The following is a 24,232-nucleotide window of genomic DNA, read 5'->3' on the forward strand; positions in this document are numbered from 1 at the left end:
AAAAAGTATTCATTATTTAGTTTCGAATTTTAATTTCTATTTTGGAACATCCATGAATCTATAAGACTTTTACCTTCTGTCTAAAAAGGAAGACAGCAACATATTGACTTTCTTTTTTCTACATCATTGGTGATTGATGGTGCTGTGACACTGAGAACCCAAAACCATTGATTCAGATGGGAATGTACATATTTCACTGTCCATTGAGCCTCAATACACGTCCACAGACAAGCACCTGCTCTTGCAGAAATTACAGCTACAGTTAGATGGCTCAGAAAGGAACGTATAATTAAAGGACTTGTCTGGTTTAGACAATCCATTTTCAAATACCCTATAAGGGCATTCAGAGTTCATAGAGGGGACTCCCTTATTCAGATCTTCCATCAATTAGCCAGAGCGTAGAGCAGCTACAAAGAGTGTCTTTCTCTGGAGGGCCCAGCACGTCCCTGCGTTGAATGGACTGCCCATTGATTTTTTATGTAATGCTTCATTTCCCCTCTCATGGCATTGCAGGTGAGTGGAAAACTTGCTGCCAAGGGTCCCCGCAGATAAGCTGATCACTGGGGGGGTTCCCAGTAATGAGACACCATGTTTTGAGTTTATTTTCAGGGGTCTCTCCTAACAAAAAGGATTGTGCAAAGAAGACAAATAGTCAAGTAGAGTCTAAAGTGCTTTTTATTAAAGTAAGGCTGCGTTCACATCTGCGTTGTGGCTTCCGTTGTAGCGTATCCATCAGAGGAGACCCCAAGAACATAAATAAACGTTTCTGTAAAAAAAAAACATTGATTTCAACGGATCCGCAAAAACGGATGCCACAACGTTGATGTGAATGAAGCCTAAATAAGCAAGCATATTATACAAACCACACTGTGCTTTACTATTCTCACAGTTAAGAAAATATTGACACTTTACCAGTCAGTACTTATGCGTGCTGATTTAGTCCCAATACTGGTGCACCACCCATGAGGATTTCTGTAATGTACAACATGTATAAAGAAAATAAGCCGGAACTACTCACATACGTCTCAGGAATCTAGTCAATGCTGGGAACAGTGGTACTATCAATGTTGCTTTACGGGTGGTGCGTAGTCCAGTGAAATCCATAAATGACAAAGTGCACAGCCCTCACCGGTATGATAAATAGCAGGCTTTGTTATAGTGCTTTACAGCAGGCATAAAAGACGGGATACATACAGTATATGTCGGTCAACAGACCATTTTGCGTCACATGATGCTTTCTCAAGGCCTCATTACTTTCATGCCTGCTGTAAAGCACTATAATAAAGCCTGATATTTATCATATCGGTGAATGCCGTGGACTTTCTTGTTTATGTATTCCTGTAATGTTACTGACTTTTTGTTGTATTTTTAATAGTAAGCTTTGAATATCAATAAACAATATAAATATGTATTGATTGAGCTCCCCTTAGTGGTAGCTGCAGGCAGTCAAAATTTTATCATTTAAAGGGGTATTCTGGTTACATTATGTTTTTCCAACTCCCATCCTAATGTGTTGCGTGGTTTGTATGAAACTCACCTGATGTGTCTCCTCCTCCCCCTTATTCAGCCCGCTCATTACCCATTCGTGCCTGTTACTGGCAAAACTGAGGGGCATGTCCAGCATGTGTTGCCTGACCGGCCTTAGACCTCTTCAAACTACAATTCCCCGCTGCACACCACTGTGTGTGGACGTTCATGAGAAACTCTGCCCACTGATTGGTTCATAGCAGAGCCTTGTAAAGCACACATTTCCAGCATCCCAACGCTTTTTTACATGGTAAGTCTAATCTTCCAGCCTACAAATAGAACAGTGCTACTTACTAGGGCCACATGCACACGACCGTAAAATCGCCCGTAATTACGGACTGTAATTACGGGCCCATTCATTTCTATGGCCAACGGGCACCTTCCAGTATGTCTATGGGAGGGTGTCCGTGCCGTAGAAACCGGACGAAAAAAATGGCACATGTCCTATTTTTTTATTTTACGGACCGTGCTCCTATTCTTTATAATGGGAGCACGGCCCGTAAAAACTGCCGGCAGCCCGCGGCCGTCCACGGCCGGCCTTGCCCGTAATTGCGGGTCGTAATTGCGGGCACGGTCGTGTGCATGGAGCCTAAGGCCCCATGCGCACGACAGTATTTTTCATCAGTAATTACGGACCCATTCATTTCTATTGGCCACGGACAACTTTCAGTATTTTTACTGATGGGTGTCCGTGCTAAAAAAATGATAGAACCTGTCCTATTCTTGTCAGTAATTACAGCAAGGACTCTCCCATAGAAGTCTATAATAGCTTCCGTAAACCGTCCGTATTTACGGAAGCATTGCTAGGCAACATGTTGATGACCTCATTTGCAACCTCCCTTTTTTGTAAGGATCTGTATGTACGGATAGAATACGGATGCAATATGGACCGTATTTACGGACACCCTTCCGTATATACTGATGAAATACGGATTGTCTACTGATCCATACTTACTGACTGCATTTCTGGATAGATGAAAATACTATCGTGTGCATGGGGCCTTACTGAATGCGTCCAAAGAGAAACATACTGTGCATGCTCGACCAGTGCTAGCAAAGAGCCTACAGATCGCAACCTAGGAAAACTGAAAGTAAATTCGGCAGCGTGAACTGTTAAGGTGATTTTTTTTATTATAGAGTCTTTTGTAATGTTGGCATATTACACAAACTTGATCTAACCAGAATACCCCTTTAAGTTTATGACTGAGGGAAAGAAAACATTCTACTACCACTGTTAATTGGAGCAATCTGCTGGCACTCATTATGAGGGGGCAGTGAGCTGGCACTATTTTTTATGGGGCAGTTGGCTTGCTCTGGTTATTAGAGGCACTCTGCTGGCATTGGGTATGGGGGATATTATGCTAGCATTGTTTATGAGGGGGCATTCCGTTAACACTAATCTCCTTTTGTCTTAAAGGGGTTCTCTGCTTTGGACAATTCCTACTTGTTAGAAGGGTCCCTTGACAATAAACTGATCACAAAGTGTCCCCTTAATGGGGGGGGGGGGGCAGAGCAATTAGCTGTAATATATTTGGAAACCTTTCTGTAAGTGTTTATTTACCCTGCAGCGCCACCATTAAGCATTACACAGTGTCCATTCATATCAATGGGCTGTCTGTGTTATACAGGACAGGTCCTCCAGAGCAAGAGACACTCTTTGTAATCGCTCTCCACTCTGGCCAAGAGATGAGGATCCCGAACAGGCACCCCCCACCCTCTATTAACTCAGAATTCCCTAAAAGGATATATGAAAATAGGTTTTCTAAACTGAACAACCCCTTTAAGGAACCAGTATTATACCATTACCATTTCCAAAGTCACACATCCATCTTGATATTCTCCAATTATCCAGACAAACATCTTCTTCAAAATCCTTCTCTCATGATATTTTACCTCTTACCCATCAATATACTCTAGAACAGTAATGTGGTCCATCTACATAAAAATCCCATCATGACCTATATCTTTCCCCCTAAAACATTATCCGTAAGGAATAGGGCAACACAGAATTGGAAGGCGCCTGTAGGAAGTTAATAATTGCTTGCATGGCTTGTAAGTCCGTTTAGAAAAGGAGTCAATGTATTTGATTAAAAGCCACCAGTCTGTGACACTTGGGTGTACTTTGGTGTAGGCAGGTTGTCATTTCATTAGAGTAAATGCATCTTAATAATGTTATAGTGTTCTTGGCAGGTACCGCTGCTCCCTCATCAATTAGCACCTTATCCGTCAAGTCTTAATAGGGATGTCGTACCATATGCTGGGCGTTTAGGCACTGAAGAGTTAAACCGGAATGCTTGTAGAGTTGTTTTTTCTCTTCTGCATTTCATTAGCAGAGCTTCTCCCCAGGGGCAATCTGAGGGGCCAGCCATCCTGCCAGCTTAATATAAGGTCACTGATTCCTCTCACCTCTGTGACCCTTGAACTTAACTGTGATGTTTGGAGATGGGGAAATGGAGGAAGGAGGGGGCAGGGAGCTTACAAAGGGGGTGGGTTAAGAGAAGGTTTACTTTGGTTTATAATACAACCACAAATAATTAAGAATATAATTTCCTGCAATCCAATCATAATAATTTATATAGTAACTGTAATTGTAATTTTACTTTGCAGGCAATAAAATAATTTTGCGTGACAGAATAATTACAGTGTATTAGATAAAATACATTAAATAAAAAAACACTCATGTGGTGTCTAGGGTCTGCCTCCAAAGAGCGTGTGTCAAAGTCTCTAAATGCCCTATATACAAGGGAAGACAGTATTCAGCCTATGAATAAACTATGCTATAGAATCACTAGTTCATAGCAAAATGAAAAGGCCAGTAACCATTTTCACAGCCAGAACCATGTTCACAGTCAGGGAAAGCAGCTACTTTGTTTTGTAAACCAATATTCACATAGTCCAGTGTCACAGTGCCCGTGGATAGAGATCAGCGAACCGGGACAACCAAACCCGGTTTCGGTCCGAACATCGGGAAAAGTTCGGTTCGCAGCGAATCCGAACTTCACCGGGTTCGGGCGAACACGTTTTGACTGAACCCGGTCAAAAATATTATACAAATCGGGAGCCACTTGTCTCTATCAATCACTGATAGAGAAAAGAGGCTGCTGATTAAAAATAAAATAAAAAGCAGTTCATACGTACCCGGTCGTTGTCTTGGTGACGAGTCCCTCTTCTTCCTCCAGTCCGACCTTCTTTCCTGACCCGGCAGCCTGTGATTGGCTGCAGAGGCCGCGGCAGCCTGTGATTGGCTGCAGCGGTCACATGGGCTGTAACGTCATCCAGGAATGTCGGGCCGGATGTCGAGAGGGACGCGTCACCAAGGCAACGGCCGGGAGACCCGACTGGAGGAAGCAGAAAGTTCTCGGTAAGTATGAAAGTTTTTTTTTTTTACAGGTTACTCTATATTCTGTTCGGAATTCACTGTCCAGGGTGCTGAAACAGTTACTGCCGATCAGTTAACTCTTTCAGCACCCTGGACAGTGACTATTTACTGACGTCGCCTAGCAACGCTGCCGTAATGACGGGTGCAGACATGTAGCCACCCGTCATTACGGGGGCTCATGCACACGACCGTAAAAACACCCGTTATTACGGGTCGTAATTACGACCCGAAATAGCGGGCCCATAGACTTCTGTTAGCCACGGGTACCTTCCCGTTTTCTCACGGGAAGGTGCCCGTGCCGTTAAAAAGATAGAACATGTTCTATTTTTTTATTTTACGGGCCGTGCTCCTACACTTTATAATGGGAGCACGGCTCGGAAAAACGACCGGCTGCCCGTGGCCGGCCGTGCCCGGCCATGCTCATCTCCTGAAATACTCTGTGCTGCCTTAAACTCTGTGGACAGGTCAGGATCCTGTTTCTTTTAAATGCTGCTGGGGAACCCGCTCGATCCACTATATAAGGCTGCGCTACAGTGCTTGGGAATAAGTGACTGGTGCAGAAGAGGATGGAGGCTCAGCCTTATATAGTGGATCGAGCGGGTTCCCCAGCAGCATTTAGAAGAAACAGGATCCTGACCTGTCCACAGAGGTTAAGGCAGCACAGAGTATTTCAGGAGCTGAGCGTGTGGATCTTGTGCGGGGTGGTGACTTGCCAATCATGTGAAGGTGTTATTGAGGACAGGAGTGGAGGAGAGGTAACAGACTGAGGGCTACGTAATGGTAAGAGCAGAGTTCACAGCAGCACAGAATATTTCAGGAGAGGAGCGTGCAAATGTTGAGGCGGTCACGTGACGTGCGTGACCGCCACTACAGCCTGTGATTGGCTGCAGCGGCGACATGGATGAAACGTCATCGCTGGAGGCTGGACAGGAGGAATGTAAGTATGAACGTATTTTTTTTATTTTTTTATTACATTAAAATTGTATTTTCCGTGCGCCGAGCATGGTACTGTCAAGGTTGCTGAAAGAGTTAGTGTAGCCCATTAACTCTTTCAGCACCCTGGACAGTACAATGCTCGGTGCACGGAAATTACAGGTTCGGTCAGAACTAGTTCGAATCGAACTTTTTCATGAAATTCGGCGAACTTCGGCGAACTAGCCGAACCGAACTTTTCATAAGTTCGCTCATCTCTACCCGTGGATAGTGAGACTGCCGCGGGGTCAGAGGAAGATTGTGTGAACCCACTTTGTCACCAAGAGATTTGATGTAGGGCTAAACCGGGGGGGACGGAGGCAGGAGTCTAAGGGTACCTCAGGTAATCAACCTTTAACCCCTATACATGGATCTAGACTTCGCTACAGGGGAACCCCAGGTCGCTACCCCTAGAGTAGTCTCTCTTGCTGATGGCCAACGTAAACAGGCATAGAAGCAATTCTAAAGACAGTATATAGGATCAGGAATAGCATAGATTAGGGCAGGCGGCAAACTGGCGCGGTTGGTAGAACAAAGGTACAGGGCGGCAGAGGTTTGTTACGGGGCACTAGCAATATTTTAGGACTGGGGGCAGGCAAGGACAGTCAAAAACTACAGACAGAGGTCAATTACAAGAAATCCAACAAAGTAATCACAGTACCATCCAATGCACTGCTTGAGTTGTGATGGTGACTCCAGTCAAAAACTGCTATATATCTTTGTTGAACTTGTACTCCATATTACATCATACTCAATACTACTCATTCTACAACCCCTTCTTGATACTATACAAGTGGATATGCTCTATGGGTAACATATGTAGTGTCCACAACCTACCAGAGATAATAGTTTCTCCTCCACTTTACAACACACATAGAAGGACAGTAATGACATTAATAGATTATTTTTTGTTTACTAGAAACTAGTTTTCTAAGTCTATACCACCCTAACTACCCAACTTTAAGAGCAAAAACCCCATCCCTACGTTTTTTGCAATTTGGCCTCAATACAAATCTATGTTGCCATCTTATTTATTACCCCAGTGCCCTCCGTTGGGACTTTTAGCACAGTTTCAGTTTGTCTTAAGAAGAAATAAAACACAGGGATATGATTTATTTAGTGGGAATAGAAAGCCTATAATTTCTGTTTCTGATTAAGAGGTCGACTGAGCTGCTCCATGTGACTGGATCAGTCCCAGATAAAAGACATTTGTCAGGTACTAAAAGGAAACCTGCATTAAAGAATCAAACTCAGGCAGTGGAGCAGGCCATAACTCACACATCACCCTGGGCAACAGGGACCGAGTTAAAAGTGAGGGCTCAGGAACCAGGACCTGAACGGATGTGACCTATGAACAGAGACCCCAAATGCAGGACTCAAGTAACAGAGCAGATGGATAGCCTGCTGGTTATTGTTAAGTTCCTCGTGTAGTCGCTGTGAAGACCACTATATATTTGTACATACTCATAGTGTAAACTCTTACTACAAATGAATTCAGTGTAACAATTTTATTAACAAAAAGCTTTGTTTCCTAAGTGATAATTAATGAATAATAAATTTCACAGTATTCTGCTGTTATTGCTTAGCGGTTATTAATGTTTAATTATTATTGGTGAATATTAACCACTGAGTAGATCTTACAACCCGTAGAAGCTCTATCAAATTCTTGGTTCTCTTTATCTCATGATAATTCTTCCCAAACAAAATATATATTGTTCGGGGAAAGTCATATATATTGTATTAGGACAAAAAGCCCACCATAGTTATTTACGTCAAATAGGAGGAATAGTAAAAAAAAAAGGAGAGAAAAAGAAGAAAAAAAACAGAGGAGAAGTAGGTGAGGGTTATTCTATTTAAGAATATACCTTTAAAAAGATCATTACTCTTAAGCCAATAGCGCCCACTTCTTCAGAAATTCCCCCAGACTCCTATTGTCTTCTTTATCAAGTGAGAATTGGTGTTGAAAATATGAGTTAACATGTAAAACTATATTTTGTATAATCGATAGTTTATATTGATTTCAAAGCAATTGACCTCTAAGCTGCACTCCTACTCGAGACACCCCTTATCTAGCCTTTATAGGAACCATCTCAAATTTTAAGTGGAACAGAGCCAGATCTGGATTTAGGAGTATTTCTTTCCCTAAAAAAAAAATTCTGAAATAAACTTGTGGGGCTCTACCAAATAAGAATAGATTTTGGAACAAGCCCACCACGTATGTATAAGGTCTTCATCTTCTCCACACTCCCTCCAACATAATCTAGACCATTAAAGGGAACCTGTCATCCACATTATGCTGTCCTCACAGGGACGGACAATTATTTAAAGACAAACACGCTGATTTTAGTGGTCTGTCATTTATGCACTAACGTGAACCCTTTTATGAGTACTTACATTCAAAGTTCGAGCACAGCCGCCAGAGATGAGTCTGACGGATTCATGAGCTGACATTAGTTCTGCCCACTTTCTGCTAGTTCCGCCCACTCTCCTCTGATTGACAGATGTCTACCTATGCACAGTAATAGTAATATGCACATCAGCACATAAGTGACAGACTGCTGAAATCAGCGCGTCTGTCACAGCATTATGCCGTCCTCAGTGAGGGCTATGCTGAATGAGAATGACAGGTTTCCTTTACCACTTTGGATCGTCGATGACACCACCTTAGTTGATTTTTTTTTTACTAATTCAATCTGGTTTATGTATCTGTAGATTGTTTGGAGGGGAGCTTGATCCAAAAAAATCTAAAGGTTCCATATCTATCTATATGGACTTTTAGAGCTTGTATAGCTCATTTTAAATTATTTGTTTCCTGATTCTTACGTAACATTGATAGCTCACACTAGGTAATTAATGTGGTAAACTGGTGGAAAAGCTGAAAATCAGGGTTCGAATTTGTCATGTGCACCATTCAAGAGGATGAGCCTACAAATTGGGTATACGTTTTACTAGAAAGATTACTACTAGTTCTACCGCAGCCTATGGAGACCAATGTGATCTTCCATCTTACTGAACTCATCAACATGATTGATACTTTTTCATCTCAATTTGAAGAGTTTAATAATTCGGTGTGGGTCATTGTGTGACCATATGCGCTGGTTTATCTTGCTAGTTAGCCCATGGATGGATATTACTGAGATATTGCATAAGTGCCTAGTAATACCAGGCAACAGTGTGAAGACCTTTTATATGTAATTCATTTTTATGTTGATAGAAAATATATGTGTGGGACACTATTGGCTGTTAGGTGTTTATAGCGTCTGACTTGCTATCTGGAATTTTCGGTGCACAGTGGGTCTGCCTGGCAGACTTGTATCAACCCACACACACACTTTGCATAGTGTGTGCTTTAAAATGTTAGGGCGAATTTAAAGGGAATGTGTCATGTATTAAATTTTTGTTTCATTAATTAGATTTAAGTCTGTAGAAAAAGAATAATGTGCTATTTTTAAAAACTTTCCTTGGGGGCAGCCATATTGGAGATACACAATTTCTTCCTGGATTTTCTGTATAGACAGTGTGTGCTTTATGGCAGCTGAAATGAATGAGAGTTAATTGAGAAAGTAATGTAATAGACATCAGGGTGTGATAGGGACGATACCTATGGAGCATTATCTGTGTATCCTGCCTTATCTAGGCCTCCAGCAGTACAATAGAGCTGTCATTAACTCACCTACCCTTTTGATGATGAGTTTACTCTGCTCATTCTGTCCTATTCTATACAATAAAGCTGACAAGTGAGCTATATAAAACAGGATAACTGCATAAAAGAATAAAATAATATCAAATAATAAAAAGATATACTGTATGTTTTATAATAAAAACCTGATTTAAATAATATGTAATTTTCTGATGGTACATTCCGTTTAAGTCCCAGAATAGCCCATGTATTATGTAGAGTTCTTCTATAAAGGGGTTGTCCCATAACAGTTAATAGCTGGGGGTGAGAGAAGCTGAACCCGCAGGGGTTGTCTTAATCAGAACTTCTTTAAAGGTGTATAATGAAGTACCCAGAAACAAGGGATGATTGTAATGACAGGAAGGAGGTGAAGGGAAAGTAAGCCCTAATCTACCCACCGCCCTGTCCCTGCCTACTTGCAACGACCCGCCCTAGGCGACGGGGTACAACTGGGCGGCGGTCCCTACGCTGTCTAAGTGCACGGGAGAACAAACAGGGAACACACAAGGGAAGGGGCAGTAGCCCACGGAACGCCGCGAGGAAACGGAGCGGTGAATGAATAGTCAGGACCAGGATGAAGTGGAGTATACCAACGTGAGCACGGAGAAGGAAGCAAGCCAGGGGCAAAGCGAAGCAGGTTAAGCGGAACTGCAGCAAGGCAGAAGCACGGCAGAAGCAGGCTGGAGCAAGCAGCAGTGGGGCCAGGAATCCAGAAGAATTACAAGCACTGAGAAAGAGAACACGGCAGGTAATAAAGGACAGGGGGCAGAGCTAACTCCGACTGACCAGGCCGCGATAGGCTCTCCCACTCCTGAGCCTGCCACCCTGGTTGGTGGGAGACGGTGTCAGTCTAACAGGTCTGGCCTCAGGTGTGGATTGATTAATCCCAGGAGTATACCTAGACGTAGTACCTGGCAGATCCCTAACAGTACTCCCCCTTTTATGAGGGGCTACCGGACCCTTACTAAGAGGACCCGGTTTAGTAGGGAAGAGAAGGTGGAACCTCCTGATCAATACCCCAGCGTGAACATCACGGGCAGGTATCCAAGTCCTCTCCTCCGGCCCGTATCCTCTCCAATGGACCAGGTACTGGAGGGAGCCCTGGACCATCCTACTGTCCATAATCTTGGCCACCTCGAATTCCACCCCCTCAGGGGTGAGAACGGGAACAGGAGGTTTCCTCGAGGGGGAGCAGGACGGGGAGCAGCGTTTGAGGAGGGAGGCATGGAAGACGTCATGTATGCAAAAGGATGGGGGCAGCTCCAGACGGAAGGATACAGGGTTGAGGACTTCAATGATCTTATAAGGTCCAATAAATCGGGGAGCAAACTTCCTGGACGGGACCTTAAGGCGCAAGTTCCTGGACGACAACCAGACCAAATCCCTGACGACAAACCGGGGGTTAGCAGAACGTCTACTATCAGCCTGAATCTTTTGTGCGCTCTGGGACGCCTCTAGGTTCTTCTGAACCTGGGCCCAGACTGTGCACAGTTCCCGATGAACATCCTCTACCTCAGGATTATTGGAACAACCAGGGGAAACGGAGGAGAACCTTGGGTTAAACCCGAAATTACAGAAAAACGGGGAGACCCCTGACGAGTTACTGACCCGGTTATTCAGGGAAAATTCAGCAAGGGGAAGGAATGAGACCCAATCGAATTGACAGTCAGAGATGAAACACCTTAAATATTGTTCCAGGGATTGGTTAGTCCTTTCCGTTTGGCCATTAGTTTCGGGATGGAAGGCGGAGGAGAAGGACAGATCAATCTCCAACTTTTTACAAAAAGCTCTCCAAAATAAGGAAACAAATTGTACCCCTCTGTCAGAAACTATATTGACTGGGGCCCCATGGAGACGCAGGATGTGTTTCACAAACAAAGAAGCTAACGTCTTGGCGTTAGGTAGCTTCTTAAGGGGCACAAAGTGGCACATCTTGCTGAAGCGGTCTACTACCACCCACACCACCGACTTGCCCTGAGATGGGGGCAAATCGGTGATAAAATCCATGGAGATATGGGTCCAAGGTCTCTGGGGAATGGGCAAGGAACGTAGTAGGCCCGCAGGTCGGGACCTAGGGGTTTTGGACCTAGCGCAAACCTCACAAGCGGCGACATAAGCCCTAACGTCTTTAGGCAACCCAGGCCACCAATAGTTTCTGGTAATGAGGTGTTTGGTGCCCAAGATGCCAGGATGACCAGATAGAGCGGAGTCATGGTTTTCCCTGAGTACCCTTAGCCGGTATTGCAGGGGAACAAACAGTTTGTCCCCAGGGACGTTCCCGGGAGCTGAACCCTGATCAGCCGCAATATCAGAAGCTAAATCAGAATACGTGGCAGAAACGATTATACCAGGGGGTAAAATACAAGCAGGATCCTTCTCGGAAGGAGGATTGGCCATGAAAGTACGTGACAGAGCATCAGCCTTAATATTCTTGGACCCAGCCCTATAGGTAACCAAGAAATTAAATCTGGTAAAGAATAGTGCCCACCGAGCTTGTCTAGGATTAAGCCTCCGGGCCGATTCTAGGAAAACCAGATTCTTGTGATCCGTAAGGACCGTTACCTGGTGTCTGGCCCCCTCCAGGAAGTGCCGCCACTCTTCAAAAGCCCATTTAATGGCTAGAAGTTCGCGGTTGCCAATATCATAGTTACTCTCCGTGGGCGAAAACTTCCTAGAGAAGTAAGCACAGGGGCGGAGATGGGTGAGGGAGCTGGTACCCTGGGACAAAACGGCCCCCACTCCCACCTCGGATGCGTCAAACTCCACAATAAATGGCTCCTCTTGGTTGGGCTGAATCAGCAAGGGGGCCGAGATAAAGCACTTCTTGAGGGTCTCAAAGGCCTGGACGGCCTCAGGGGGCCAATGGAGGACATCAGCACCCTTGCGAGTAAGGTCCGTAAGAGGCTTAGCGACGACCGAGAAGTTGGCAATAAATCTCCTGTAATAGTTGGCGAACCCTAAAAAACACTGTAACGCCTTAAGGGAGGCAGGTTGGACCCATTCCGCCACAGCCTGAACCTTGGCAGGGTCCATGCGGAATTCATGAGGAGTGAGGATTTGCCCTAAAAATGGTATCTCCTGTACCCCAAAGACACATTTTTCAGTCTTAGCAAACAGATTATTCTCCCGAAGGACCTGGAGCACCTTCCTGACATGCTCCACGTGGGAGGACCAGTCCTTGGAAAACACCAGTATGTCATCAAGGTACACAACAAGAAAATTACCCAGGTAATCTCTCAGGATTTCATTAATAAAATTCTGGAAGACAGCAGGGGCATTACACAACCCAAAGGGCATGACCAGGTATTCGAAATGACCCTCGGGTGTGTTGAATGCAGTTTTCCACTCATCCCCCTCTTTGATGCGGATAAGCTTATATGCCCCCCGTAGATCGAACTTAGAAAACCATTGGGCTCCCTGAACCTGATTAAAAAGATCCGGAATCAAAGGAAGTGGGTACTGGTTCCTTACGGTGACCTTATTCAGGTTACGATAATCAATGCACGGCCTAAGACCACCATCCTTCTTCCCCACGAAGAAGAAGCCAGCACCTACAGGAGAAGTCGAGGGGCGAATGAAACCCTTGGCCAGGCATTCTTGGATATACACCCTCATAGCTTCACGTTCAGGACATGAAAGATTAAATATCCTACCCTTAGGAAGCTTGGCACCAGGCACCAAATCGATGGCGCAATCGTAATCTCTATGGGGGGGCAACACCTCGGAGGCCTCCTTAGAAAACACATCGGCGAAGTCCTGAACAAACTCCGGAAGCGTGTTTACCTCCTCCCGGGGAGAAATAGAGTTAACAGAAAGACATGACATAAGACATTCATTACCCCATTTGGTAAGCTCCCCAGTATTCCAATCAAACGTGGGATTATGCAACTGCAACCAGGGAAGACCTAATACCAGATCAGACGATAATCCCTGCATCACCAGTACAGAGCACTGCTCCAAATGCATGGAGCCAACCAGGAGTTCAAAAACAGGAGTATGCTGAGTAAAATAACCATTAGCAAGGGGGGTTGAGTCGATACCTACTACAGGGATAGGATAAGGTAAATCAATACAAGGCATCTTTAGAGACATAGCAAATTCCACAGACATGATATTAGCAGATGAGCCAGAATCCACGAAAGCACTGCCTGTGGCAGACCGGCCAGCAAACGAGACCTGAAACGGAAGCAAAATTTTATTGCATTTCACATTAACGGGAAATACCTGTGCGCCCAAGTGACCTCCCCGATGATCACTTAGGCGCGGAAGTTTTCCGGCTTTTTATTCTTGCGCCTGGGACAGGTGTTCAGTAGATGCTTGTCGTCCCCACAGTAGAAGCAGAGACCATTCATTCTGCGAAACTCCCTACGTTGTCGAGGGGACATGGAGGCCCCGAGTTGCATAGGTACCTCCGAGTCCTCCGTGGAGGGGCGAGGAGACGGGACCTCGGGGGGAATCGCAGGGAAGTCAGAGGGGAGCACATTGAAACGTTCAAGCTGACGTTCCCTGAGACGTCGGTCAAGTCGTACTGCTAGGGCCATAACCTGGTCAAGGGAGTCAGAAGAGGGGTAGCTAACCAGCAGATCCTTCAGGGCGTCAGATAATCCTAACCTAGACTGGCACCTTAGGGCCGGATCGTTCCACCGAGAAGCTACGCACCACTTTCTAAAATCAGAACAGTATTCCTCAACCGGTCTCCTACCCTGACGTAAGGTCACCAGCTGACTCTCGGCTAAAGCAGTCCTGTCAGTCTCGTCGTAAATGAGTCAGAGGGCAGAGAAAAAACGATCAACAGAGGAAAGTTCAGGGGCGTCAGGAGCCAAGGAGAAGGCCCACTCTTGGGGCCCTTCCTGGAGTCGGGATATGATGATACCCACCCGCTGGTTCTCGGAACCTGAGGAGTGGGGTTTTAGGCGGAAATACAGTCTGCAACTCTCCCGGAAGGAGAGAAACGTCTTACGGTCCCCTGAGAACCGGTCAGGTAACTTGAGGTCGGGTTCTAGAGGTGAGGTGAGGGGTACTACTAAGGCAGCATCACCCTGGTGACCCTCTGGGCCAGGGCCTGGACCTGTAGGGAGAGGCCCTGCATCTGCTGGGTCAGGGTCTCAAGGGGGTCCATGATAGCGTCAGCGTAGGAGAATGGTAGACTAGGTATGGGCTTGTAATTATGTAATGGCAGGAAGGAGGTGAAGGGAAAGTAAGCCCTAATCTACCCACCGCCCTGTCCCTGCCTACTTGCAACGACCCGCCCTAGGCGACGGGGTACAACTGGGCGGCGGTCCCTACGCTGTCTAAGTGCACGGGAGAACAAACAGGGAACACGCAAGGGAAGGGGCAGTAGCCCACGGAACGCCGCAAGGAAACGGAGCGGTGAATGAATAGTCAGGACCAGGATGAAGTGGAGTATACCAACGTGAGCACGGAGAAGGAAGCAAGCCAGGGGCAAAGCGAAGCAGGTTAAGCGGAACTGCAGCAAGGCAGAAGCACGGCAGAAGCAGGCTGGAGCAAGCAGCAGTGGGGCCAGGAATCCAGAAGAATTACAAGCACTGAGGAAGAGAACACGGCAGGTAATAAAGGACAGGGGGCAGAGCTAACTCCGACTGACCAGGCCGCGATAGGCTCTCCCACTCCTGAGCCTGCCACCCTGGTTGGTGGGAAACAGTGTCAGTCTAACAGGTCTGGCCTCAGGTGTGGATTGATTAATCCCAGGAGTATACCTAGACGTAGTACCTGGCAGATCCCTAACAATGATAATTATTGGAGATATCATTGTGTCATTGACCCTGACATGAAAAATTGTCATTAGTGTTCTGGAATGTGTACGTCTGCATTCATTCTTTATATGCCAAGCTGGCACATGGAAGCTAGTCTGTAAACTTTGGTGTTGATCTGCTGCTGTGAATAGAGGATCATCTTCCTTCAAATTCCACTGGCACATCAGACTGTGGCTCCTGTATAAAGAACTGGGCTGAATTTCCGCCTCTGTGAACTTTCCGCCAGAAACTGAAATAACAGGTCACAATCTTTCCTAATGAGAATTCCTTGATAATGATGGGATGTTTGTAAGCCTCTTATAATTAGGAATAAACAATTGAAGATTTTCTTGCCATATAAAGTTTTTTCAGTTTAAAACTAACTGCCCTTGCCTTTTTGGGGTATGAAAATTTTGAATTCAGGGGAAAATGTTAAACTTGATGCTCTGATGACAGTATTCTATGTATGTGTAGCACTTAACAAGAAGAATTCAGAAATGTACAGGACAGTAAAATGTAGGTATTTGTAACCTTTCATAGGAACCAATACACATTCTGATTTAGTATACAGGTGACTAATAGTAATCTATAGGGTAATTGCCTTACTATGTGAGAAAAATCTGATGCAAAATTGTTTGTTCCATCCCATTGGATAGATTTGGTACCCTACGCATATTAAATATAGCAACCATAATAGGGGTGTGAAGACTTAAACCCTAACACAAAGGTTCTCATTAGCTCCTTAACTAGACATTATAACTTTGCTTAGTTGGTGAAGGGTTAAAATCCTACCATCGTTCTTCCTAATCATATTAACTGACTCATATCATTGCACCAAACTAAGTTTGCCACAAACTATCACTTCTGTCATAAAACATAATGAGTTGTCACAAGCTCAGACTCCAAATGAGCAAGTGAGTGCATCAAAGGGAAAGGGGGCTCTGCACAGGACAGGAAGGGGGCCCATTAATCTTAAAGGCATAGAGGTGAACTGGGGGGATGGGAGATGCTGGAGGGAATTAAGTCTCAACCAGTGTTTCCGCTGTAATAATAGATTGTTGGTAAAAAAAAATATTCTGCATTTTTGTATGATTTTTTTTTTTTTTTTTACACGTGGTGGGGTGATACCTATGAATTACCTTTCGCTTAAAACGAAGCCTCCTTGTGCTGGGTAGATCTTGTATGGAAACCGTTAGATAACTTATTGGACAACTTCACCGGATAAGCCTATTGACATTACAGGTTTCATTTATCTTTTCAGATTCTTCCGCACCGATGTTTTTAGGATTATTTTTCTGTATAGTGCTTTCATAATTCGTCATGATTCGTTTTTTTTACAGGATTTGTCATTTAGTCCTTCTTCATATAGGTAGAAATGGAACTAAAAGTGTTGCAAACAAAACAATATCCACTGAAGCAGCAGTATACTTGCTTGTGATGACTTACTGGGGACTTGCAGAGGTCACAACTCCACAAATACTAACATCTTAGTTTTTTTGTATAACTTTTTACAAATCCACCCGTTCGATACCTTGACTGTTCCAGGCACACCAGACTATCAGATATAGTGTATAGTGAACATATTTATTATTTATAGCCGGATCTTCTATTGTAGTTTAGTCATTCTCCATTATCACACTGATTAAAAGGATGGCATTGGTGCTGAGTACATAAAGCCGGTAATGATGTGTAGAAAGAAAAATTTTATTATCCCTATTTTTACATTTTATTTTGACACCTGCAATGTAAATATTTAAGTGTTGTAGCAGGGGCGTTAACACCAATTTTGCTCGAGTACACACACACACACACACACACACACACACACACACACACACACGCACACACGGATGCTCAGTCAGTTCCCTTGTAACAAAAAACAAACAAAAGTGCCTGCCACATACCTCACCCCTTAGCAGTGTCAGACACATGCCCCCTCAAATACTATATGTCAGGTGCATTCCCATTAAAGTGCCAGCCACATGTCTCCAGGGTCGGCCCTAGCTGAGGGATAAGACTCATTAGCCATTCCTGCTGAAGGAGATGCCACAATGTCCTGGCAACGGGGCTTGTGATCAACATAAATCTTAATGTTAATTGCATCACAGTTTTTTTTTAAGCATTGTACAGCCCTGCTGTCAGATAACTTTATGCCTGGTGTTTTTATTTGGTCACTGAATTCTGGTGTTACTTTTAAGGCTATGTTCACACGGGGTCTTTTGCCGAGTTTTTTGACGCGGAAACCGCGTCGCAAAACTCGGCAGAAACGGCCCGAGAACGCCTCCCATTGATTTCAATGGGAGGCGTCGGCGTCTTTTTCCCGCGAGCAGTAAAACTGCCTCGCGGGAAAAAGAAGCGACATGCCCTATCTTCGGGCGCTTCCGCCTCCGACCTCCCATTGACTTCAATGGGAGGCAGGAGAAAGCGTGTTTTCTGCCCGCGGCGCTCAATGGCCGCGGGCGAAAAACGGCGCGATCATTGCTATTCACACGGAGTATTTTGGGGGAGGAATATCTGCCTCAAAATTCCGTTTGGAGCTTTGAGGCAGATATTCCTCCCCCAAAATACTCCGTGTGAACATAGCCTAAGGGGTTATCTCATAGAGGGGGATCCGTCCGGCTGACCACGGCTTCCTAGGCAAAATCAGCCGTTTGCCGGGGGGATTGGAACCAGTCTAAAAGTGGGACAACCCCTTTAAGCACTGTCTCGTGATATTTACTGTATAGTTTATAAATACTACAACACTGCATAGTATATTATTAAATATTTGGACCCCAGACCTAATAACTTTGCTTTGGGCCTCAAAAATGCCAAATCTGCCTCTGCACACAGCAGCTTGGTTTATAAAGTTGAGCTAAATGTTTATATGAAAAGTTAAGAAGGGAATGCCAAAGAGAATCATATTACAAGTAGTACTGATCATAACAATGCATTCGTAGGATCAATATGATGACTGGTCCAGTATTGGATGACGGCGCTTCCTAAAAATAATAATAAAAAGTCAATAATGAAGAATGAATATACTAATCGTAAAAATGATTGCGGCTTAATGCTGATATTTTAGAGGGTTTAGGTTGGGTTCACACTGAGTTTTTTGCAAGCGGATATTCTGCCTCAAAATTCCGTTTGGAAGTTTGAGGCAGATTTTCCTCCCCCTGCACGCCGATTTTCGCAGCGTTTTTCATCCGCGGGCATAAAACTCAGCGAAATACGCTTTCTCTACCTCCTATTGATGTCAATGGGAGGTCAGAGGCGTAAATGCCCGAAGATAGGGCATGTCCCTTCTTTCTCCCGCGAGACAATTTTTACCGCTCGCGGGAAAAATACGCCTCCGCCTCCCATAGAAATCAATGGGAGGCATTTTCGGGCCGTTTTTGATGAGTTTTGTGGCGAGGTTTCCGCGTCAGAAAACTCTGTGTGAACCCAGCCTTAAATTATTAAAGTAACAAGTTATATTTAATCTGTTATGTTACTGCTTTTGACAACTTTAGCTTCTGGAGTTTCCCATTGTAAATATTTAATGTAGGGTCCTCCAGACTCCTACATGAATAATCTCTGCTAGCACTCAGATTTGTAGAAAGTGGCAGATTGAGTTTGGTCAGATGTTTAGTGATAGTCCTAGTCATCCGAGGTACCATGCCGGATGTCTACAATCTTGAAAATGGTGCATGTGGCATATAATATCTTGCTTAAAGTGCTAGGCAAGTTAGACACAGCTTGTCATACACCACTCCATGACTAACAAACATGTACGCCAATATTTTGTGCTAAAAAACAGGAGACGTCTTTTGTAAATCGGGTGGATCTTATGATGCCTTTCAGCCATGCCCCATTCATTTTACTCTTTTCAAAACTGCCAAAGTAGATATAAAAAAGTTCAGCAAAAACAAAATAATACGTTTATCACATGCTCCTTTTTGTTGCGGCATGTTGCAAATGCCCAATTCTGGGGCATTATTCTTCATAAATCTCCTTCGTTGTCACCCTAGACTGAGAGCACATGATTATATATTATTTATATTCCATTGTTAAATACCAGGCATAAATGGCTTGTACCAAAATTCGGGAATTTGTACAGTCAGCACAACATATGGGCCAAGCTGGCACTGGAAAAGTGGTCGGAAGCTTTGGTGTTGATCTCCTGCCGCAAACAGAGGATCTTCGTCTGCCACATACCACTGGCGCAACAGACAGTGGCACCCATACAAAGGACTGGACTGAATTTCCACCTCTGTGAACTTTTCTTCAGAAGCAGAAATAACTGAGAGGCCACCTTAAAATCCTTCCTAATGAGCAGCCTTAGATAATGGCGGGATGTTTTTAGCTGGGTGCCAGCGTGATGCTTGGGTCCCTTTTGCCTGTAATTACATTCCTTTGTTGTCGAAGCCTAATAATGCCTTGCATGGTGACCCATAAAATCATGCATCCTCTTTGTCTCGCACTAATCCTTTTAGATTTCATCTTGCCTATAAATGGTGCCATTATTTGATGTCAGCGGCTCATGCTCAAGATCCTGACAGGTTAAATCTGCTCAATGTGCCCCAACCCGTGGATGCAAATAAGCAGTAGGAAAGAGGAACCATGTCCCTAGTTCATCTCCAGCCAATTTACTCAGCATGTGTTTATAGAACCACTGACTCTTCATGTTAATCTGCAGATGTCATATAAAAGCTTTGCTAAAGGCAGAGATTCTAAAAATATCCAAAAGAAAAAACATATTACTGTACATTTCTTCCACAGATTGAATGGTGGAGATTTATCAATAGTATGGTAGGCTTCATGCCAAATTGATCAAAATGATACATGTGGCATGAGGCGTGTAGCTCTGTAATATGGCACATGGCACAATCCGACAGACAAAACTCTGTATGCCTGCATATGAAATAGAGCAACTATTATGGCTGCGTACAACTCTAGTGTGCATGAGCTTAAGACACATAATACATTACAGTTTGAGAATAAAGAGTAAGAGGGCAATCTTTTGAGGCTCAGTAGATGACCTGGGGTGGATATTCAGGGATTTCCCTACCAGAGAGACTAGTTCTAGGCATGCTGGGAATCTATTAAGCAAAACTTAGCTGTCAGTGGACATGATTACGTCAGCCTACAGTCTGTCAATGGACTCCAGACTATGGTTTTGAAGGATAATAATGGAAAATTTGAAATCCAGCCCTTATTATGGGGTCATCCCTCAGGTAATATGAGCATTTTCCACAACATGTGAGGGAATTGCTATTTTGGAAGTTGTCTGATATAAACTTTAAATGGCTACAATGATGGAGCTTTTTTCTTTGTTTTTTCAATAGGAGATCAAATCTTAATTTAATTAACAATATCATTTTAAAGAGGTGGTAGAGAATTAGAAAAAATTGTCAGCTTTTTTTTTTTACCTCCAGAAAGCTGCACTCTTCTCCATGAGCTGTGTCTGATCTAGCAGCTTAACACCATTGACTTAAATATCGCTGAGCCGCAATACCAGATACAGCCCATGGTAATATTTTGGAACATCCGCACGCTATAAAAGAAAAAAACAAAGAAAAGAAGTGCGAAAATTTACCCGCAGTTTGTATTCCAAGGACATGTTCAGACGTGGCGGATTTGCTGCAGAATTCCAATGCGGACAGGCCGCAGTGGAAATCCGCAGCAGACATTTTGTCCTTTGGTTTCTATAGCTTTTTAGTTAAGTTATTTCAGAAATTGTGGTGTGGAATTTACCTTCAGCAGCATGCACAGTCTGTTGAGAAGGAGCAGTGAACTTTCAGACTTTGCAGTGCAAAAGCTAAAATCTACAGCAAGTCCACTGCTAAATCTGCCTTGTCTGGACGAACCCTCATATATGCAAATTTTGCGGCAGATTCGTTGCGTATTTGCCGTGAATTTGCCGCAAAATCCGCAGTGGAAAATTTCCGCTACGTCTAAACGTGCCCTAGATCTGCAGCATGTCGATTTCTCTTGCGAAAACCCTGCAGAATTTTTCGCATAGGAAATCTGGTCGGAAATTCTGCGTGTGGACGCACACTTACTGAGAAAAGGCAGACAGTCTTATACAACCCATTTAGATATAATGTTAAAATAACACATTTTTCTCTTATCTGGACACCTATTAATGTCAAACGCTTTCCAAAACAAAGGTCTTTCCATGTACACATTGTGCTAATCTTGTGGGAGGGAACAGTAGGAGGAGGATTTGCCGTCTTACAAATATAAATAACAGGTTTTTGTCCTTGACATTTCTCCCCCCCCCCCCAGTCCGCACATTTATTGTGTCATCTTGACCTCCCCTAGTTAACAAATGAACGTTCCTCTATGTCAGCATTATGGAAAGTAACTAGTGATGGCCTGGATTAAAAATAATGATAACTAATGGATTTATCGTGACCCATATTGTATCCTGTGTCACAGTTTATAGTGTAGTATACACAGTTGGTTGGTTTTTACTAGATTGTACATTATCTTAATTTTTTTTGTATAATTTACGATACATGTATAATATTTATTTAAATCCAACCATCATTTTGTTAACCCCTTCCTCCCTTTGATGGCATAGCACGCCCCTGCACACAGTACCATCAGCAGGATCGGCTGTGACATTGGCAGCCACACCCTGTACTTTGAATTTATGCTGAGTGGTTTATAGGGAAACCTGTGATGCCATTGATGATGTCACAGGGATTTCCTGCGGCAGATAAGGTTTGAGGGCATGCGGAGAACACACAATCTTGATCTGTGGCCTGGTCTAGGTTTCTACTAATGAGATGCAGATCTGTCGTTTGGCATGAATGACTTTACAAGACTTCACCCTACAACGACCCAAAAAAATCCAACACAACAGATCGACTTTTCCACAGATATCTGTCTTCGGTTGGCATTTGTCATCCTCATGTCATGAAAAGGCTCCGAAAGTCGTCAGAAATTAGTCTAAATTGGCCTTTTCGGCCATCCAAAATCTGTAGTGTGTCAGCGTAAGCCCTAATGGTCTAATATAACTAAATATAATAAATTATAAATATAAAAAAACACAAATAAAGGCGATAAGAAAAATAATAAAACATTGAAAAAAGTAAAAACGACGCAGATTTCTCCAAATCCACACACAACAATATTAGTAATATGTGATACAAACGCATTTTGCATGGTCGTCAGGTGCCACGTGTCAGACAGAACAGCCTTACACAGCCTTATCTGCTCTTGTGTTGTCACTAAAAAATATTTGTATTTGGAAGATTATCACACATGGACTGTCTAAAGTTAACACTTGGGTAGAATAAGAATTGTAAAAACAAATTCACCTTTAGAGTGCAGCTTTGCAAAAGGGGAAATTTAACTCAGGCATCAAGACTCTAAACACCCCCCTGTTACGAAAAGATTAAAAACCTGTGTGCTTACAGCTGCTATTTTGTAAGTCCACAGTGAGGAGCCTGTGAAATAGTATCTCCGCTTCCTGGACCACTGTGAGTGTGACTTGGGGGGATATTTGGGTGAACTGCAGTATTCCCTTTAATTCTCAGGTTTTCATTTGGGTAATTAGACTGGGATTGTGACAAAACAGGAAGGAATCCAAGTAAAAACGGAATGATAAGGGACTAGAAGCTGTAATGATGCGCACAGTAAATAGTGATTATTCATACATAAAGTATTCAATGATAACTATAAAGTATTATCCATTCTACTGTTCTGTATTTGTAAAGATAGAAAATAGGCAATATTTTTGGGCATTTTTTTAGCAGTTTCTTGTGGTTTGGAAACTCAACTATAATCATAAAGTAATCTGCTAAAATGTTAACACCCCACCCATCTCCTCCCATCATAGAGATGTGGTATACAAAATCAGCAATAGAATCATATGTGGACTCTTTTGGTACCAATTGAATGCTCTTTTTCAATATCTGGTGTTTTCTCTCATTAAAGAGATCGGAATAAAAGTGGGGGAATGGCATAAAACAATAAAAGAGCCACCCCCTCCTGACATATGCGCAGGCGTTCCAGCGCAGCCGCTCGGGTGCTCCCCGGCGCTCAATGTTGACAGTGTTGCAGCGATGACGTGCCCATATACCCATGTGATTGATGCAGCCATTCACTGGCTTCAGCGGTCTTGTCCTGTTTCTTTCACACGGAAATAATTCAATGTGCCGTGTAAATAAAAAGTGTTGCCAGATTTTCTCATTGAAGTCAACGGAAGGCTTCAAAATGGTTCCAAAAACGCTTGCTTGCCATTTTAAAAAGTTTTTGCGTATTTTCATACCATTACATATTTAAGCACACCTCAAAAACTACAGGTATTTAGGTACAGTAATTTAAACATCAGCAAAAAAAGCTCTAAGGGCATGACCACACATGGCGGAATTCCTCCGCAACTGTCCGCATCAATGCCGCACAGAATCTGCGTTGCAGATTCTGCAGCGGATCTGCACAAAATGTGCAGAAAATTGATGCGGACTGGCCGCTGCGGACTGCAGGAAAAGTGCTTCTCTTCTCCCTATTCAGTGCAGGATAGAGAGAAGGGACAGCACTTTCCCTAGTGAAAGTCAAAGAAATTCATACTTACCGCCCGTTGTCTTGGTGACGCGTCCCTCTTTCGGCATCCGGCCCGACCTCCCTGGATGACGCTCCAGTCCATGTGACCGCTGCAGCCTGTGCTTGGCCTGTGATTGGTTGCAGCCGTCACTTACACTGAAACGTCATCCTGGGAGGCCGGACTGGAGACAGACGCAGGGAGTTCTCGGTAAGTATGAACTTATATTTTTTTTTACAGATACATGTATATTGAGATCGGTAGTCACTGTCCCGGGTGCAGAAACAGTTACTGCCGATCGCGTAACTCTTTCAGCACCCTGGACAGTGACTATTTACAGACGTCTCCTAGCAACGCTCCCGTCATTACGGGAGCCCCATTGACTTCCTCAGTCTGGCTGTAGACCTAGA

General features: G+C 43.9%; 1 protein-coding gene across 1 annotated transcript in view; it reads right to left on the reverse strand.

Moving 5' to 3' along the window:
* The window catches only part of IGDCC3 (immunoglobulin superfamily DCC subclass member 3), a 131,398-nt gene that overhangs the window by 66,183 nt on the left and 40,983 nt on the right, over positions 1-24,232 (reverse strand). The gene's annotated exons all lie outside the window — the stretch shown is intronic.

The sequence above is a fragment of the Rhinoderma darwinii genome, chromosome 3 (genome assembly GCF_050947455.1).
Source record: "Rhinoderma darwinii isolate aRhiDar2 chromosome 3, aRhiDar2.hap1, whole genome shotgun sequence".
Lineage (NCBI taxonomy): Eukaryota > Metazoa > Chordata > Amphibia > Anura > Rhinodermatidae > Rhinoderma > Rhinoderma darwinii.